The following is an 18865-nucleotide window of genomic DNA, read 5'->3' as shown; positions in this document are numbered from 1 at the left end:
ATTAAAAAAAGAATAGGATTCAAAACATTCAATAGGCTTTTGTTCTATTCTGCCAGAAAAAAAGGGACAAGTTTCTGATCACATGATGATCTGGCACTTATGGAGGAAACTGAGTGACCTTCAAACTAAGAAAATGTGCTACCTATTGCACTAACAAATCTTATATTACAATGCAAATTACTTCAAAAATGTTATTCATCATTCTTGTAAAAATGTGAAGTAGTTTAACTCGTGGATTATAGTTAAGGAATGGCACCTAGTAGCTGCTCTGAGGTCCCAGTCTCCTCCTGTTGCTGGCACCTAACACGCAGCTCCACTTCAGCTGCTGATGCAGAGCCTCTTACTCACACATACACACACACAGGGTTGGGACTCTCCTGGTCCTCAGTATTTAAGTCTCCCTTGGACTCACCCTGAGAGACACAACTGGCTCCCTGGCCACTGCACCTCTGTGCTGGCTATTCCAGCTTGATCTTCACTAATGTTCACACATTCACAGGCACCACAGACACAAACACACATACTTAGGAACCTAGGAAAACAGTTAGAGAATGGATAATTTAGTAAGAATATAAGACAGACTGAGCAGATAGGGCATGGCCAGACAAGTGTACCAACCTTGTCTACCTGCAAGCGCCCCTTTGATCCCCTTATTCTTCTGCTTCTCTGTGAATGTTCTTCCTCAAACCACCTAGATTCATTTCCTTCCCTGCCTTCTCTCCTTCCTCACATGTCCCACTATAAGTTTCCTGCAATCAGAAAATTGTCTTTCTCTTGCGCCGCATAATACGTCTCATACCCTTATGCAGTGACCACCTCCATCTGCAAGGTGCTCTGAGAGTAATCTTGATGGGTGTCACCCTGGCACATAGCTGAAGATTATCTGGGATGCCCAGGCAGGGGTCTGGGCAAGATACCCTCCAAGGACATAATTCTGGTACCTTTGCCAGCTGCTGTTTCTCCGTGCTCCCTTCTGTGTGCGCAGACCAGCTTTTTACCATATAATCTAACAGAAATGTGTGAGCATGTGACAAAAAACTCCCATCATATCCCTCCAGTCAAACTAACTGTAACATTTTAAATAAGACCATTCTGTCAAAGGGTCTCAATGTTCAGTTCGTATGACAATTGTCCTCTCCAATACAAGTAGTCGGTTCCCTGAACAGTCTTCAAAAGGGAGAAGGGACATGATGATCACATCAAAAATCATGCTTTTTCTCTGTGTTAAAGGATACTTGGACAATACTTATATATCCTTTATGAGGAACAAAGAAACAATCTCAGCAGGAACATCTCAACATCTTTTTTAATAGAAGTACTTTGAAAAGTCTTTTGGCTGATAGAATTCCTCTGAATAAATATGTGAAAAATTATGGCATCCATAACAAAAGACTTACTATTCAAAATTGTATTTATTGATTTCTTTCTGCCAACTGTCCTTTGTCAGAAGTGAACACACCAGCTTCAGCAATTTACAAAGCACAAGCTATTACTCATCTTGTACTGGGACAGCTCTGTTCTTTAATGTCCTCAGGCAGCAGTTATCTGTCTCTCAACTTCACTGTTTTTTCTTTTCATTGACAAATCCATTTCCAAACAGGGCAAAGTTGACATCTGCGTCTGATTTGATATGTTGAAATATTCTCTATTTTTTTTAATATCTTTTGAAATTATTTGCCTGAAGTCATTCTCCAAGTTAGTGACTAAGCAGGACTTAAAATTATCATGTCTAGAAATTATCATGTTTCTGGTGCTTCTGCTTTGCTGCTGGTAGGAATGGCCTCCTCCTACCTGGCAGTGTATGTGACATGAATCCCTACAGCACTTTCCCATCTCGTTCTCGTGTCAGCAGAACTTTCAATAACAACATTCTGGGTTTCTTTTGATATTTAATAAGCTTCTAAGAGACCTCCTAGTATATATACAAAAAGACACTACAGTAATCTGGATATCTGAAAGAAACTTGTATAAAATCCTGAGATTTTTTCCTCCATCTAGCTATACAAAGACACACACACATCAGCAGTTTGTGTAAGGAGTGAACCATCAAGCTACAGCAGATCTTTGCCACTTTCTAACAGCTACTAATCTTTCTCACATATTCATTTCTGAAACAAATCCCTTAATCAACCTCTTTTTCCGGGCACTATGCTCAGTGATATGAGCCAGAACGGCAAACACGTAGCAGCATAACAGACAACAGCCTAGCACCTGGCATTGCAAAAGATGTTCCACTTTCAGCAGAGCTCACAGGGATATCTTGCTGCAAAGCTGTGGGACTTAGAAGAAGTAAGCAGAAAACAAAGTTGAGATAGCATTTGAAACTGTAGCTGACTGAGCAAATTCTGATTATGTCCCATTTTTTGAATCTGGCAAGAATACTGTTGCCTTTCTTCAGATTTGATCACTCAGGACTTGCCTTAAGAGGATCAATTATCAGTCAAAATGAGAAAAGAATGTTTTGGTCAGTGTCTGGCTAGAAGAGAAACCTTTTCTTACTTCCTTGGGAAGATGCAGTGTTCTGAGGTGATTCTAGGTGAATTTGAGCTGTTCTAAGTAAGTATCACCATCAGACTGCATAACCTACAACATAACAACCTTGCTTTTGAGCAACATAACATACTGGAAACATAGAGCGCTCAGTGTTTTGAGATAAGTAATACAGAAGAACAAATCTCAATATTTGTGGCTTGAAACTACAAACTTTCATTGACATAAAGAAGAAGGGAGGGGAGGGCCAAAGAAGCACATAACAATATTGCTTTTTCCAGTATTTTCCCCCAAATCATGTGAATTAATCACTCATATTTGCCTTTCTTCAGCATTATCCAGTATGTAGGGATAAAATATCGATACAACAAACTACTTTCTTCAGCAGCTCTTCTTTGACACCTTATTAAAGGAAACACAAATAGTATGAATCATTGCAGCAATACAACTGAGAGGGAGAACCAGTTCTACCACTTTTTCTCTATGCCCTCAGGTCATAGAGAAACAGGTTAGGTCCACCCACCAGGTTCCAAATGTGACCCTACAGTATGAACAATTAATATCAGCCTAAACGAGTATGTAGCCTGCTGACCATGATGATTTAACTTTTCAGCTCAATTCACTTTAGCAGTACGTTGAAATTATCTATGTAAAAGAATCATTTAATGTGCATTCTTTCAAAATCATTAATGAAGGAATGAAAAGAAGCAAGAAATAAGACACTGTCTATATACTTCACATCAATATAGATTTTTTCTGATTTGTATTTCTGAGCAGGTCCCATTCATGACACACACATATTTCTTTATCAGTTTATAAATAATTTTTAAAATAAATTAACAAATGATGAAGCATGGAATTCAGTTCTAGCATTCTCCCTGGGTTTAACTAATAGTTCTATAATTCACGACTGTTTACTAAAAATATTATCCAAGAGATCAGCTCTCTGGAGAGATAGTGTCATACCAACATTTCGGTAAGTTACGAGTTCACTAACCTGTTAATATCTCTCATGAAGACTAAAATCTGGTGATAATTTGTCTGCTACAAGCATCAGTTGTCATTTTCTTCAAAGTTTTACTCTATCCATTTGCATAAATATAAACTGGGATGGAGAACCCTGCAGAAAGGGACCTGGAGGTGCAAGCTGGCAGCAGATCCAGTATGAGGCAGCAGTGCGTCCTGGCAGCCAAGACAGCAAACCACATCCTGGGATGCATCAAACACAGCACAGACAGTCAGAAAAGACTGTTCCACTGTATTCGGCATCGGTGTGGTGTCACATGAAATGCTGTGTGCTGTTCTGGGTCCCATAATTTAAGAAGGATATGAATGTCTTTGAATGTGCCCAGAGGCGGGCAACAAAGCTGGAGCAAGGGCTGGAAGTCATATCCTGTGAGGAGCAGCTGAGGATGTCAAGTTTGCCTGGTTTGGAGACAAAGAGGCTGAGGGATGACCTTATTGCTCCCTACAGCTTAGTGAGGAGGGGAAGTGGAAAAGAACATGGTGAGGCCTTTGCCCTGGGATTCAGTGACAGGATATGTGGGAAGCGTTCAAAGGTGCCAGGAGAGGTTTAGACTGAACACTTGGAAGCATTTCCTTACCATGAGGGTGATCAAACACTGGAACAGGCTCCCTAGAGAGGTGGTCAATGTCCCAAGCCTGTCAGGGTTGAAGAGGCATTTGCAAAAAAGGCCTTTAATGACATGCTTCAATTTAGCCAGCCCTGAATTGTCCAGACAGTTGAACTGGATGATCATTGTAGTTCCCTTCAATTAAAACAAATCAATTCTATTCCTATCCCTATCCCTATCCCTATTCCTATTCCTATTCCTATTCCTATTCCTATTCCTATTCCTATTCCTATTCCTATTCCTATTCCTTTCTATTCTATTTATAAACTGTTGCATATGGTGATTTTCAGAAAAGAAATGTTACTTGTTTCATGTTCTAAATGAATAGATGTTTTTATTCGGTTTACTTTCTTCTTTCATTTTCCTCTGATAAAGTACTGGTAAATATGTCAATGCAAATTCACAAAACATGACACAGAGCATTTGTCTTGAAATTATGCAAGCATCAATCAGATTAGACATATGACCAAGGTACAGAAACATGGTGGCTAAAGAAAACTCCCAAAAATATTCTCTAAATCAATACTGGGAAATATTTTTAAAATATCTATGATGCTTTCTAAGTTCATGCTACTTGATAGATATAATAGTATAAAATTTATATTAGATTATGACATGTTTATTTAAAAAGCAAATAAAAGGCTTTTCTGTGACAAAAGCTTTTATTTTCTGAAAGAAAAAATTATAATGTTTTCCTTATTTAACTGCTATATATGTAAACTCATTAATGATTAATTCTATAAGCATTAATTAAAATTGTAGTGGTGGGGATTACTAGGAATCTTGTAACTGTTGAAATTTAGGCTCAGCAACTGAAAGAAAAAAAAAAAAAAAAAAAAAAAAACAAAGAAGATTTGTGCACTGCCAATCAAGAATTCAGTCCAATTACGATAATGTGTGTGTTTCTATACTTTTTATCCATACTGTGAAGCAAGCAATCCTGTTGCACTTCTAAATACATTTAAGAAATAACAAATAATAAATGGAAACAAGAAACATGTTTTCCATTCTAACTACATAGATATTCACCAGCATAGAAGAGGTTTCAGACCGCTTAATTAATTTGAAAAATAAATTATAGACAAAATTTAAGGCTGCTTTGAAAACGCACTGTGCTAAAGAAAAACAACTGGGGGTTAAATCCAGGTATATTCATATCCAGTAGAAGATAACACAAATAGATTGAAGCCAGACAGCAGTGCATAAGAACCAGTAATAATGGAGATGATATATGTAGCCTGCATAACATTATAAAAGGCTCAGGTCTCAAGGAACAAATTTGAATTATGAATTTTTATGCAGTAGTAGATACCTATTTTCTTATATCTTTCTCAGCAGTATTTTCTTATGATACACTGCGTATTCAATTTTAAGAACTTGCAGACCACTCATAATGTCTGTGCAACTGTATTGTGTGGCCCAATTTTGGTAGTGGAGGGGGGAGTACCGAGTTAGGCTTCTGAGAGAAGCTGCCAGCAGCTTCGTCTGTGTCTGACAGATCCAGTGCCAGCCAACTGCAAGATGGACCCACCATTGCCCAAGGCTGAGCTTGTCAGTGTTCATGGCAGCACCTCTGTGATAACAGGTTTAAGAAGACAGAAAAAAACTGAGCAAAAGCAACTGCAGCTGGAGAGAGGAGTGAAAACATGAGACAAAAAACTCTGAAGACACCAGTGTCAGTGAAGGAGTGGGAGGAGGTGCTCCACGCACCAGAGCAGAGATTGCCCATCAGCCCATGATGCAGACTGTGTGTGAGACCAGCTATCCCCCTACAACCCAAAAAGATCCACAGTGGAGCAGCACAAGAAGGAAACCACACCAGAGCAGGTGGATGTCCAAAGGAGCCTGTGACTCTGTGGGAAGCCCACAGAGTTTGCTGGAAGTTAGGGGTCCCACACTGGAGCAGTGTGGAAGGCACATATGCTGGAGCATTCAATGAAAAACTGCAGACCTGGGGAGGTCTCACCTTGGAGAAGTTCATGAAGGACTCTTCTGTGGGAGGGACCCCATGATGGAGCAAATCCAACCCCTGAGAAAGGAGGAGCAGCAGAGACAACGTGTGATGAACTGGCTGCAGCCCAGATTCCCTGCTCCCCTGCACAACTGGCAGGTGCGGAGGTAGAGAATTAGGGAATCAAGCTCAGCTAAGAAAGAAGGCAGCAATGAGGGAAAGGTGTTTTTAGGATTTGGTTTTATAGCTCATTATTCTACTCCGATTTTGATTGGTAATAAGTTGAACTAATTTTTCCCCAAGTTGGGTCTGATTTGCCTTTGACAGTAATTGCTGAGTGATCTCTCCCTGTCCTGATCTCAACCCACAATCCTTTTGTTACATTTTCTCTGTCCTGTCCACCTGAGAAGGGAGTGATGGAGAGGCTTCAGCAGGCACCTGGCATCGAGCAAGGTCAGCCCCTCCTCCCGGTGACTTTTAAATAAAGTATTAAAATCTATGGGAACAAGATGACTGTAAAGAATTACAGCTCATTTGAATAACAGCACCTCCAACGCACTGACTTTTGCTAGCATTGCAGTTGCAGCATGCAGGATATGATTACTTTGTAATCATGGGCAATAGAGATTTGGAATGTTTTCTGAGGAACCTGCATTATTGTCACATAATAACATTGATTTAAGATTTTTCTCCCAGTGCTGGTAACAGTGACATCTGCAGAGAGCAGTTAGTTTTGAACGCTTGTTACTCTCATCACAGCAGAGATTAAGACTGATTCAAGAACGTCTGCTAGGTTCATCTTACAGTCTCAACAGAAGCTGAATTTGTTGATTTTTTTGTAAGATGGTGATTTAATATGTTTTCCATTATAAAAGTAAAGACAAGATTATTTTAATTACTAATCTATTTATGAATTTTTCTGAATCTGAAGTAACTTCTTCAAGTAACTAAAACTCATGATTCACATATAAGCATTAATTTTTAGTTGTTAAAATGAAATAAAGAGAGTCAATTCAATAGTCCATAAATTATAATGCATTTTCAGACAATAATTCAAGTGTCACCTGCTGGCAGTGGTGACCATATACAGGGATTGAGTCTTGTGTGTACCCATTTTTCTCCAGGTGAACAACACTGGTTTGATGCCGCATGCAATACTGCTTGGTTAACAAACACATGAAGTAAGGAGTAGTGGTGAATTAACCCCTGTAAATTTCCAGGGTATTTTGCAAACTTAAGATTGGATGCGTTTCTGGCTTCTCAGATTCTACAATATTGAGCCTACTTGACTGAAACTTTTTTCTCAAATTTGAGTTAGAACTACTCATGTGGCTATGCCAGAAGGATTTGATGCAAAGATGGAGAAAGACTATTTACACCTTTTTATTGGACATGCAAGAGGCATAAGAGTCAAACAAAGGACAAGAGAGTGGACTTGAGATTTAGATACAAACAAATGATACAAAAGAAACAAGAAGAAAAACTATTTTTTTCCCCCAAGAAGCAACTTCCTCTTAAGTTGATCCCACAATTTACATTTTTGCCCATCTAGGTGCATAAATAGGATCAAATTGTACTCACCTTATATCTCCCTATAGGTGACTCCAAACATTACATAAGTATATATACATCTATACCTCAGCTCATCTTTTCATGCTCCCTTTACTGATGAGAAGCACTGATATTTTAACATTACAATTCATTAGATCTCAGGGCAAGATGGAAAGAACCTGTCTCATTCCATTGATACTTAAGCAAATGTATACGTTGAACACAGACATAGATTTCCACGTAGTAGGCATGTAATCTTCTTAAGATAAAGTCTTCTCTATCAATACATTTTATCATGTTCATACGTCATATGTCTTCCAAAAGAATTAGTACATACAGAAGAAAATAATAATTTTTTCTTGAGGCACATATTAAAAGTCTATGTTAAATCATCTGTATTTGACAAAATTAATTCCATGCAATGCCTAGCACTTCTAGCCCACTAAATATCTAGCAGACAATATCTTTATTGAAAAGCATCACCCTCACACATACATACAGTATTAACACAACTGAGGACATAGGCCACTTATTTAGGAAGCTTGCTTCAAAAATCATAAAACTGAATAAGTGTAGAAAAGCTCTAGAGGCTCACACCGAGGCTCACACATGGTTTGGCGAGAATTAAATGTGCAGGGACGGAGGAGCTGCTAAAGAGCTCTGAGGGCTGAAGGCCACGGACACCCATATCCAGGAAAGCCCGAGACAGTGATAACAGGAGCACAAAGTCTTATGAGGAGCACCCGAGGGAGCTGGGGCTGTTTAGCCTGGAGAAAAGGAGTCTCGGGAGAAATCTTACTGCTCTTTATTGCTGCCAGAAAGGAGAGTGTAGCTAGGTGGGGATCAGCATTTTCTGCCAGGCAACTACCGACAGGACAAGAGGACACAGTCTTAAGCTGTGCCAAGGGAGGTTTAGTTCGGGCATTAGGAAAAAATTCCTAGGCAGAAACGGTGATTAGACACTGGAATGGGCTGCTCAGGGAAGTGAAGTGTCACCGGCCATGGAGGTGTGCAAGACTGGACATGTCACTTCAGGCATGGTTTAGGTTACAAAGTGGTACGCCCAGTCATAGGTTGAACTCGGTGAAGATTACGTCTTTATCAACGTAACTGATTCTGTGAAATCCTGCTGGGAGCTGCCCTCACGGCATATTCCACGCCGGACATAACTGGGGCGGGAGACGGGGTTTAGCAGCCGCGACATCCCGGCGAGACGCGTTTCGTGTGCACAGAGAACTCGGCGGAGGCGCGGCCTGTAGCTGAGGTAGGCCTGAGCGCGGCGCCGGCTCGGCGGAGCGCGGAGACCCGGCCGGGGGCCAGCGAGGCCCAGCGCGGGCCGGCGGCACCGGCACAGCCCCGGCACAGCCCCGCCGCGCGCACCGGAGCCCCGCGGGCCGCGCCGGACACGGCCCCGCCCGCTCGCCGCACGGCAGTGTCGCGCCGCGCCGGCTCTTGGCGGCAGCGGAACCGGCGGGCCGTAAGGCAGGTGCGCGGCGGGCGCGGCGGGCGGGGGTCGGGCGGGCGCGGCGTGGGGGCCGCCGGGGAGGCCCCGCGGCGGGCGCCGCTCTGCGCCGCTGCCCGTGCGGAGCCGCGGTGCGGCACCGCGGTGGGGACTGGGGCCGCCGGGACCGGCCTGCCCAAGCGCGGGAGGGCGTCCCGCCGCCGCTCTGCGGGTCTCTGCCCGCAGCTCCCGGGGGCAGGGGCGTCGCTGCGCTGACGGCGGGACGCGGCGTGCGGGGGCAGCCTGGCCGCTGGCCGGTGCCACGCGTCGCCTCCGGCGGGCAGGGCAGGCAGCGTGCCCGGGGCTGGCAGCGCGGCCGGGGCTGGCGGAGTGCTGCTGGCCGTGCCCCAGCCCCGGCGCGCAGCGCGGCGGTGAGGCAAGGCCGCTGCTGAAGGCCCCGGTGGCGTGTGCTCCTCTTGTGCGCCTTCGGGGCTTCGCCTGTGCGAGCGGCGCTGGCGGGAGTGGTCAAGTGGGAAACGCACCGCTGTCGAGTGTACTTTCGGTATTGCTTACTGGTATTAATAAATGTAGAGAACGAGAAATGAAGAACGAAAAAAGCATGTGTTTTTCTCTCTCGGGTACTACGTTTTGGTTGGTAGTGGTAAAGTGACAGCTTTGCCTGTAAAACACGTGACAGTCTTGGAACGTTCTAAGGCTTGCACTTCAGGTGCTTCAGGAGTGTGTATCATATTGGAATTCAAATAATACCTTTGCTTAAAACCTGTGAGTTCTGAATGTAGGTTTTGTTTTTGTTCTTGAAATACTAACATTGGTGTAGACTCTTTAAGTCTTATGACTTCTTAAACAGTTGACTGTAAAGTAGTACTGTTACAGTGAAATCAGTAACCTAATTCCTGCAGGGAAGAAATCTAGTAGTCAGGCTTAGTTATTTTCCAGAGGATAGACTTGACTTGAGTCTAGGCAATGACTAGAAAAAATACTGGAAGTGTCAGAGACAGTGCAGCAAGGGTTATGCATGTCCACATGGTAGGTTGCAGAGCTAAATTTTTAGGGCGAAGAAAACCAAACCAGATGCAGATTGTCCTTCATCTAAAGATAGCATTGATGATAACAGTTAGGTGGTGAGTCTGATTAAACATGTGCTGCTTTTCAGCAGATGCTGCAGTAAAATTATTTCCTTTGGATCTGACTTGCTTCGGCCAGAGGAGAGTAAACTTGCATCATCTTGCAGTTACTTGTGTAGATATTTGGAGGAATTCTTGTCCTATTTATATCAGAATACAAACCAACACCCAGCTAGGGCCTGTATGCATTGTATAAACAAACTAGTTTACATGTTAGAACTCACTTTTCTCTAAAAGCTGGCATAGCCTTTGGAAGAGGTTAGGTCACGACTTCCACTGAATGAGAGAGAAGGCAAGAAATTGTCAAATGACAATGTTTTATTCTGACAGTTCTGTGTTTACAGAACTTGCTTTGAAGCTAAACCTCAAGCTCCTGGAGCAGTCTGAAGATGATTAAAGGATTGAAACATCTCTCTTACGAAGAGTGGCTGGGGAAGTTGGGCCTGTTCAACCTCAAGAAGAGACAAGTGAGAGGAAACCTCATTAATGTGTATAACTATCTGAAGAGAGGGTGTCAAGAGAATGGATCAAGGCTCTTTTTGGTGGTGCCAAGCACTAGGACAAGAGGCAATGGAGAGACATTCATGCACAGGAAGTTCTGCCTATACATGAGGAAGAATTCTTCACTGAGCCCTGGAACAAGTTGCCCTGATAGGCTGTGGAGTCTCCTTCACTGGAGATACTCAAGACTGCACTGTGCCTTGTGCTCTAGGATGGGCCTGCTTGAGCAGAGAGGTTGAACCAGATGATCCACTGTGGTCCCTTTCAGCCTTACCCATTCTGTGATTGTGATCAAAATGATTGTAATTTGGCCTCTAAAATAGTTGTAGTCTTTAGCTTGTCAGTATAATTTTCAGTTTTCTATTGCATAGCATTAGTTCTGTTTTCAGGAAGAACATTTACATTTGAAAAATATTTTTTTACAGAGTTAATAGAAAACTTATCCTTCATAAAAGGCTGGTGTATATTTCTGCAGGTCCTGTTGACCTACAGTGCTTTCTCTGAAAAAGATATCCTTTATGAATACTGAACTGAGCTCAGGCTGGTCGCTGTTAGTATTGCATGTTTCATTCCTCTTCTGTTACATACTTAGAGGAGCTGCTAGTGGGGTGTGGAGGTGGTTGGGGGAAGGAAAGACACATGTTGTCTTTCGCTGGGTAGTTATAAAGTCAATTTTATTTGGAAATGGTTATAGGTGGGATTAATTCTAGCTGATATGGACGTTTTGTGTGCTGAACAGGTTTCTTTTCTCCCTCCTACAAAATTTCTCCATAGAAAATTGAAGTCCTCATTACTTCAAATAACAGCTTACTATTTTCCTGGTAAATTGTTTGTAGTAACAATTGTTGAAGCTGGTGTTGAGCGCTTTCTAGCCTACACATTTTCTTAAACTGAATTACACTTTAATGTTTGAAAAGAGAACTGAGACCAAAATCTACTCTCTGGCTCAGATAAGTTTACCTAATCAAAAACAATTTAGCAAATGACCTATAATGTGTAGCAGGATGTTTGTTAGGAATATAACAGCTGATGTCTGAACTAAAAAAAGAAGGAAACAAGGGTAGGACCCAGAAACAGCTTGAGAGACATTAGACTCCTAAATCCCAAACTGTGATCATCAGAATCTCTGTTGCCATTTCACCCTGTAGCTGTTTTCAAATAAAATGTTTGTCTAGTGTCTCTCTCCTGTAGCAGCCAGTAGGATGTGCTTAGGTGATATACTGAAAAAAAAGGGAAGACAAATCCAATTGTACCTTCACTTTCATATTATCTTTTAGTAATCCGTGATTCAAATAACTGATTATCTGTTTCTAAGCTGTTGAGTTCAGAGGCTGTCAAGGTATTTGATGTCCATTAATTCATGTAGGCATACTTGAACTTTTAGTCTTTTTGGCATCTTGTGGCAATGAATTCCCAAATTCAATTATGTTCTTCATAGGAACAGCATTCTACTTGGTATTATTCTCACCTTAAACTATTAAGTTTTGTCATGTACCTACTTATTCTTACATTATGAGCAATAGTCAGTCATTGTGTATTTAGCCCTTCTTGCTTTTTAAATACCTCATCACATCACAGAATGGAGCAATTTTGTGTTTATTGCAAGCACAACCCATAAGAGGATGCACAGTCAGGGCATTCTTTATGCTCTCTATCTTTTTATCTCTCTCTCTAAGGAATTTGATTGCCTCTGTTTGCACAATGCCAATGTGAGCACATTCCTGTACCGGGTTTAGGAGTTAACTTTCATCACATTCGAAGTGCTTGAGATTTGTGGCTAAAACAATGTTGATAGCACAGCAGTGTTTTGGCTGTTTCTGGCCTGCACATCAAAGTTTTATTCCACCCTCCCTGTCCAGCAAGTAGGCAAGGGGCTGGGCAAGAGGCTGTGTAGGGATACAGCATGGACAGTGGACCCAAACTGCCCAGTGGGATGTGCTGTACTGTGTACTGCTCGGAAATCAAAACAGAGGTAGAGGAAGAAGAAGGGGTGGGTTGTTTGCTTTCAAGATGTCTGGTTTTTAGAGATTAGTAAACTGGAGCTTGTAGCATTGGTCGCCCTGTGAAATGTGGTGAGCATTTATTTCCTTCACTTGTGGGGTATTTTTTCCTTTTCTTCCTCTGTTAAACTGTCTGTATCTTAACCCTGTATGTTTTTTTTTTTTCCTTCATGTTTTCTCCCCTGTCACACTGTGGCCAGGGTCAAGCCACCCCAACACTGCACAGACACCTAAAAATGTTATTGAAAGAAGCAGTAGCAGCACCCTGTGGTTCTGTGGTAATGGTGCTCACTGAATTAACCAGTGGCGTGAAAGATCCTTATGCTGGGTGTTTCTTGAGTGTATTCTACATATAGATACTCATCTTGAAGATGTACACAGCTGTGTATGGTTCAGTGAAAATCCATTTGACTGGAGTGAAGCCAAGAAAGAGTTAGGCTTCAGTAGCAATGTGGATTGTTTGAGTATTGCAAAAAGGGCAGTTGGTGTTTTCTGTCTCTATTCAGTACATAAACATGTCGACTAGAGTTTGGTGGCCAACCTGTTGCCCAGCGCAGCTCTGAGATGTGAAATAAAACTCTTGTTCTTTTCCTTTCTCATTAAATCTAGTCAGTTCTAGACAAAAATAACTTTAAAAGGAAGGTTCAGAATGTTTTACCTAGTTGATATTTCAGGGATCTCCCCTTTTATTGTATGCAGAACTTATGGGTATAAATTATATACTTCTTTAGACGGTAAATGTCATTTCTTCTATGACCTGTTTACTCTGAGTCATCTGGTACTCTTGTTTACCCAAAGGCACTTCGGATGTTTGGTCTAAAAAATAGACTGAGTTGATATTGGAGGCCTGAACTTAAACATAAATAGGTCTTACAGCAAGAATAGATGAATCATTTGTGGAATGATAGGTTGGTGATTGAAGCATTTATCAAGTGAATTGTGAAGGAAATTTCAGTTTTCCAGTTGTAAACTGGCTTCTGAGAAATTGTGAGAATAAGTGTTTGTACAGTTGTGACTTACTTGCCTGCATTCAAATATTTTGTAAACCAGACAGCCATTTAAACAACCGCTCCTTTCTTTGAAACTGGTGAGGACTGCTGAATTGTGTCACTTAGCGAATTTCTGTTTGGAAATTGGATTCTGATTAATTTGTTCAAGAAATACCAAGACATTAGTCTTAGCAAGTGTTCAAAAACCAAGTAGCCCTGGCACTTCATGATACGGTTTAGTGAGCATGGTGGTATTTGGTCAAAGGTTGGACTTGATGATCCTGGAGGTATTTCCAATTTTATTGATTCCATTATTCTAATTTGTCCCCTCTTTGAAAGATTAGGGAAGAGTTAAGACGATCTCTGAAAGCCCTCTCTTCAATTTCGTGTAAGAAATGTATTGTTTGTGGTGAGTTGACCCCAGCCAGTAGGCAAATGCCAACCCCTCCACCTCTCACTCGCTCCCTTTGGCTGTGGATGGGGGTGAAAATAGCAGACATTTTAACAGGTGCTTGGAAAGTCAAATCCCATGAGTGGATGTGTCTTTGTTCCCCACACCCCTTGCTTCTCCTTTCCCAGAGATGTTACTGCTGAGCATGACATCATATGGTACACATCGATGTAGCTTCCAAAACAGGAATATAAATAAAATATATATAATTTTCTTCTTAGGGTACCATTTTTGTTTCTGGGGCGTCTTTGAAAGTTGATTCTCTAAATCTGAACAGGCAGCCTATGTCCCATGCTAAATACTAATAATAATTGTTCAACGGCTTTTAACTATTCAACTTGAGATTCTTGTGTAATATGTATGTATGTATTAGCTTACAGAACAATTTTCTAAAATATGTTTTAAGAAATTTTACATACATTCTAGCAGAATATGAATATGACTGGAGAAATGCAGCCGTTTAAAAAATGTTCAGCTGGAAAAATCCTGTTTTAACCTTCTCAAATCACTAGAGACATAATGGGGCTATTTTCCTTTTTATTATATCCACCAAGAATAATATTATGCCTCAATTTATGTTCCTCTCATTTTCTTATGTAGTAAGCAGACAATTTTGCAAGCTTTGAAAAGACAGTTTGGGATTTCTTCCTGTAGGAAACTGTACAGGTGTCTTTCTCAAAATATCCTCTTGCATATATGGCTAGCATTATAGACAGATAGCCTGGGAAGGATTTGCAGTATTTGGTAATTTTGATTCTAATTTGCACTTGTAACATTGCAGCGCTACCTTTTTTTTTTGTAAGTTCTAATTCTAAACTGCAGTAATGATAAATTATCAATTAGAAAGCTGTTACTTGCTAGTCATCAAACAGCTGATGTGCTGTTTGAAGTGCCTGTGTGGAATGTGAGCTCTGAAGAGAAGACAAAGGATCCTGCCTTTAATAATATTATATTATGTGACTAGGTATTTATCCAATAGTGTTGCTTAAATATATTTTTAATTAACTTATTTCTTTTCTTTGTAGAAGAGTTTCTGCCTTGAAGCAGGCATGTTTTCAGGCAGTAGGAGTATACTTATAATGCAAGGCAGACCTTGAATTAAATTTTTGCTTGAATTTTTGGGCTGAAATTTTGACTTTTTACCCCTATATCCTACCAACATTGTCATATTTAAGCTAAATCAAGTGGGCAGTGGTCTGGCTTGGGGCAGCTTATCGTGCGTCTGTTATAACCTTGGGTTTCTTTACAATTCTCTATGTGGGGAAGGAGGTAGTATTGCCTCCAGGCAGCAGGAGGAAGTTCTGAAGGGGAGGGCATCCCCAAAAGTCTGGCGTGATTTGGACTGAAAAGCTTGTTTTCATAGGTGGATTTTTGGGACTCTATGGATCTTCACTACACTTCAATATTTGACCACATTAGGTCAGTGAGCTGTCTTATGGATGTGCCTCTGTCTGCTTTTCTGATTGGAAATACAAACTTGTAACTTTTTAACAATTGAGCTGGACTGAACTTTAAGTGTTCTGTGACAAGGATCCAATAAGAACAAAAGGACTGCTCGACCGTGAGTGGTTTGTTTATACGGACATACCTTTGGAAAAGTTTTTATATATTCTGACAGGGACTTTTTAGGAGGAGTGTTAGAAAGACTAAGGGGTAGTATAGTGTATTCAGAATTTAAACATTTTTTAGAAGAATTATTGCTGTGTATTGTTGGAAAGATACTAACTAGAGAGTATCTGCAAACTCTGTCATGACATTCTTACTCCTTCCCACCTCAAAAAACTATGACAGGTATCAAATAACATACTGAATGATAGAAAAAGCAAAAAGGACATATTTTAGAAAATGCTACAAACATTATAAAAAATTAAATGAACGCAATAAATTCAAATATTGCAAAACACAGCAAACACTTAAAATTGCACAATACACTTGTATTATTTTGATTAAATTGATGCATTTGTGTGGATAAATAGATACATTTGTTTAGCTCTTATTTTATGTAATGAGTCATTTTCTACATATTTCTGTATTATTTACTGCCTCCATTGGTAAAAAGTCTGACTCAAAAGCTGCTGGAAATAGGATGACTTTATTTATAGCTGATAGTTTGGGAAACTTTTCATTTAGTGATAGCCAGAGTTGGCCAGAAACTGTGTTTCTTTTGAAGGCTATTTCCATACTTTTAGTACATGACAATCAAATTAATTTTCTTGTCTATTACTAGAAGAGCTGTAGAATCTACAGCTTCTTTCTTAACTGGTCTAAAACTCAGCGTATTTCTGTTCCGAAAAATAATTCTCTAGTTTAGGTACTTGCACATTGTCTGTTTCAGACTGCCAGTATTACCATTATTATTATCATCAGTTTTAGTGATAAAATTGTTTAACAATAACAAAAAAAATTTTCTAAATTAGAAATCCTGCTTCAGTGCTTTCATGTAAATCTTGGCATAAGTTGCACTTTGCTTACACAGCTACTCTATGTTGTCTGCAAGATGCAAAGATTTTATTAGCCGTAATTAATTACTAAATTATCTTGAGAAGGAATTTCATCGTTTGCAAGATGGTTACTTTAGAATTAACATCCTGTCTTTGCAGGTAGTATGAACATTTCTAATGACTTTGCTGTAAAGAAACTGAATGACTTACTGGTTAATAAGAAGTAAGACAGCAATCCTACTCGTGCCACCTCTCTGTTTTGATTTGAGTAGTAATGTACAGGCAGGATCTTAAGGATTAGTGTACCTGGCTTAGTCTTTTAGTCTTTTATTTTATTGCATTTGAGATCCTTTGTAAATGCTGAAATAGATTATGTTTTTCTCAAAAGGGATGCTTAGTGTTTTCTTCAAAAACATTTGGGAGAATGCTCCAGATACAAAATTGTTCAGTTCCCACCTTGAGGCTTATTAAAACCCTATTTTGAAGGAAATCAGCATTAATTATGAAGGATAATTATGGTGTTGAGTGGCTAATAAGCATCCAGTTATTTAGAACTGAGGGATAATACAGTATTTGGGGCATTTGTTTAGTTGTCTTATAAATATGGTAAGTGATTTGAGTGCTTGAACACATCCCTGTGAGGCTTTAAAAACCTCACAGAATTGCACCTTGTAATGGCCAGTAAGTCACACTGGGGGCTTTAGCCTTGTCTGTGCTTGCTGTTCACTACAGGAGCACGTTACAGAGACTTTTTTCTACTTCCATCTTAACAAGTTCTCCAGCATGCTCTTAGCCCAGCAGTTATGCAGTTGTGTATTATACCTGTATTATTATAGCACTTATGTTTGCTGAAGTGCATCCCACATCCTCTCAGCCATCCTCAGTGAGATGCAATGTGTGTGTTACTTAGCTGTCATTAGCTCAAAATTTTTTCTTTCTCGCACTTACCTATTTTTTTTTACCTCCCTTTCCTTCCTTTGAACACGTACATCCCTATTCACTTTCCTTTTGTGACAAGCCTTTCTGGAACAGAGTTAAGTTCAAACCCCTGAGGTTGTTTTCAACCTCTGTTGATGGCATGGTGTGTAAGAGAGGCATTGGAGAATTCCCTATTAAACTTAAGGCAATACTAAATAAATGACACCTCCACCATCTCCATCTTGTAAATGTGGCTTATGCCTAGTGTGTAAATGAACACGTTACATATGTTGAAGTTGGAAATTTGCCTATTAGTACATCTCCACATGTAAGGCAAGTCTCAAAGTTTCTGTTGCTTGGAATAAAGTTTGACTCTCACTGCAGGGAACTTAAGGCGATGAGGTGTAAAACTGCAGACATTTTTTGGTCAAACAAGAAAGAAGAAAGGGTTGTTTTTTTTTTTTTTTTCTTTATAACAGCAGCAATCCTTAGTAACTATCTCAAAATACATCTAAAATGAGCATATTATTGAGCCAAGCCACATGTTTGGCATAATCCCAGAACAGTATCAGGCATAATCACAGGAAATGCTTCTCCAGCTGATGGCAAGCAGGCACAGTGTTAGGCAGCTGGTGTTTAATCCCATGTGCATGGTTAAGATTGTGAAAAAATGTGGATAGGGTTAATACTGTATTGAACAAATGACTTGTAATTCCATTATTTGATTTTCTAGGTCTTTTTGCTGTTTAGTGACTTCTGTAGTTAAGATGCTGAAATTGTCTCTTATGTGAACCGTGGCACACAAAGGCACTGTTATGCCTCCTTGTTATGCTGAGGCACTTGTTTGAATTTTGGTATTCGCTGAGGTGAATATTGTGTGTCAGGAAGCCACTGTTTCTTCCTGAGTACATATTCCTTAATCTTGCTGTCACCCCTTTAAAGATTGACCCAGTCTTGACTGGAGATCAGCAATATTTGACCCAGACAACTTGAGAGAATTCTAGGGTGATGTCTGGGCCTTTTGTAGAAAGTGAGATGTCTGGAAGCGTACAGTTGTTACTACATCAGGCAGCACTGTTTGTAAAGGTGCAAAATCTGAAGTTGGAAAATACAGTTGGTTTAGTGTCATGCTTTTAGTTTGCCTGCTATTTCTGATTATTGTCCCAGACATTATTAAACCACTGTTATCCCTGGATAACAACTTTGATGTTAGGTGTGTATCTCTACTCTTTGCATGAAACATGCTTGGAGAAGAGATATTATTGTATCTAATAAAAATATTCTCAGACATCCAAAATAGCTTTTTTATCTAACGGTTTAATTTTTTTTTCTTTAAAGTATTTTCTTTGGAAT

At 40.3% G+C, this 18865-nt stretch overlaps 1 protein-coding gene across 1 annotated transcript in view; it reads left to right on the top strand.

The window, feature by feature from the left end:
- The first annotated feature begins 9087 nt into the window (after nucleotides 1–9087).
- Nucleotides 9088–18865, top strand: part of ASCC3 (activating signal cointegrator 1 complex subunit 3) — a 249565-nt gene continuing 239787 nt past the window's right edge. The window contains exon 1 of the mRNA XM_066315184.1: nucleotides 9088–9112. The gene's annotated coding sequence lies outside the window, so the exon portion shown is untranslated. The remainder of the gene's footprint in view (nucleotides 9113–18865) is intronic.

This window comes from Sylvia atricapilla, chromosome 3 (assembly GCF_009819655.1).
Source record: "Sylvia atricapilla isolate bSylAtr1 chromosome 3, bSylAtr1.pri, whole genome shotgun sequence".
Taxonomy (NCBI): domain Eukaryota; kingdom Metazoa; phylum Chordata; class Aves; order Passeriformes; family Sylviidae; genus Sylvia; species Sylvia atricapilla.
The sequence above is the reverse complement of the archived record's forward strand: the minus strand, read 5'-3'. Positions and strand labels throughout refer to the sequence as shown.